The 1976-nt window shown below is 39.7% G+C and overlaps 1 pseudogene; it reads left to right on the top strand.

Moving 5' to 3' along the window:
* Positions 1-272: 272 nt before the first annotated feature.
* On the top strand, positions 273-1120 carry LOC100949055 (annotated as a pseudogene).
* The last annotated feature ends 856 nt before the right edge of the window (positions 1121-1976 follow it).

Below are 1976 nucleotides of genomic sequence, written 5' to 3' on the forward strand. Positions count from 1 at the left end.
ATTTCACAATAGGCTTGTGTACATTGGATACTTTTTCTTCCATTCTCGTGATACTTGCTAAGAAGAACATTTTCCAGCTCCATCCATGTAACCTTACCCTTTAATTCATCTTGTAATTTTGTTGTTGATGAAAGCCACACTTGAAACTTGGGTAATAGAAACTGAGGGAAGTAGGTTAGTGTGAGGTTTTATGTAAATCTGCTAGGAATTGGAATGTGTGATGTCTTATAAACTGGAAATGGAGACTTTAGTTCTCTTTCCCATCTTGCAAGATGGCGGGTGAAAAAGTTGAGAAGCTGATTTCTAAAGAGAAGAAACTGGTTTCTAAAGAGAAGAAATCTGTAATAAAAAGAAGAAGCCTAAGGCCAAGAAGGGGATGCCCTGCTGCAGCCAGAATTCTGTTCTGGTCAGAGGAATAGGCCTGATCTGCCATGTATTTGAGAAGGTCGATGTATAAGAGGAAATACACAGCAGCTAAATCCAAGATTGAAAAGAAGAAGGCAAAGGTCCTCGCCACTGTTACAAAACCAGTTGGGGGGAACAAGAATGGTGGTATTCTGGTGGTTAATCTTCGCAAAATGCCTCGATACTATCCCACCGGAGATGTGCCTTGAAAGCTGTTGAGCCAGGGCAAAAAACCATTTAGTCAGCATGTGAGGAAACTGTGATCCAGCATCACACCTGGGATCATGCTAATTATCCTCACTGGGTGCCACGGAGGCAAGAGAGTGGTTTTCCTAAAGCAACTGGGCAGTGGCTTGCTACTTGTGACTGGACCTCTGTCCCTCAATTAAGTTCTTTTACGAAGGGCACACCAGAAATTTGTGATTGCCACCACCAAAAAAATTGACAGCAGTAATGTTAAAATCTCGAAGCATCTTACTGATGCTTATTTCAAGAAGAAGCAGCTCTGGAAGCCCAGACACCAGGAAGGTGAGATCTTCACCACAGAAAAAGAGAAATACGAGATAACAGAACAGAGCAAGGTTGATCAAAAAGCTGTAGACTCGCAAATTTTACCAAAAATCAAGGTTATTCCTCAGCTCCAAGGCTACCTGCAATCCGTGTTTGCTCTGACAAATGGAGCTTACCCTCATAAAATGGTGTTTTAAATTTCTTAAAAAGAACCTAATAGCTAATAGATTAAAAAAATAAAGAAATTGGAATATGTTTAATGTTTACTGTGTCTGCATTTGCCAGCAGATTCTATGAGTGTCCGAGTTTTTTTTTTTTTTTCCTTGTTTTCTTTGGGTGTTTCTAAGTACTTCTTATGGAGAATTTGTGCCTCTCAGCTGTGATGTTCTATTATTACTCTGGAACTCTGTTGATGGTATTGTAAGATTTGGGGGAAAGAAAAATTTCTGTAACATTATGATGAAGTCTCCATGTTCTAGTGAGTCTGTTCCTTGGGCTGTTAGTACCACAACTGTCGCTCCCTCACCTGTTAGGTGAGACAGGAATAGGAAAGCTAGACCAGGCTGAAATCAGGGAAATATCCTTTTCTCTCATGAGGAAAAGTTCCAGCAATTTTATGGAGCTTTCCTAATATTTATTTATTTTCCTATCTCCCTGCCAAAGTCATGTTGGGGTTTTCTGTGACACTTCACTGTGAAATTTGTTGGGAGTCCCTGGATCTAAAATGAACACGTGTGTAGGTGTATTCTAAGATGCAGAATCTAAATTTCTCACCAACACGCTCAGTTCATAATTAGCCCTCAGAAACTGGTCAAATTACTCTATGGTGTTCCTACCAGCTTAGGGCTCCAATGGCTTCTGTTCTGGATAAGCAGAGTTTAGCTGTGATTCTCTAGGTGTGTGTACTCAGCTTTTTTCCTGGGTGACAATGTACCCGTATTTTTTTTTCTTCCTGATGTTCCAAAATTGTTTTCATTTTCATTTCCTTTCACTTTTAGAGAATTTTCTTCAGCCATTAAGATAGGTACACTGGTGACTAATTCTCTTATTTTTTTTCATCT

The sequence above is a fragment of the Otolemur garnettii genome, unplaced genomic scaffold, assembly GCF_000181295.1.
Source record: "Otolemur garnettii isolate 467f Iridium unplaced genomic scaffold, OtoGar3 scaffold00123, whole genome shotgun sequence".
Classification (NCBI taxonomy): Eukaryota; Metazoa; Chordata; class Mammalia; order Primates; family Galagidae; genus Otolemur; species Otolemur garnettii.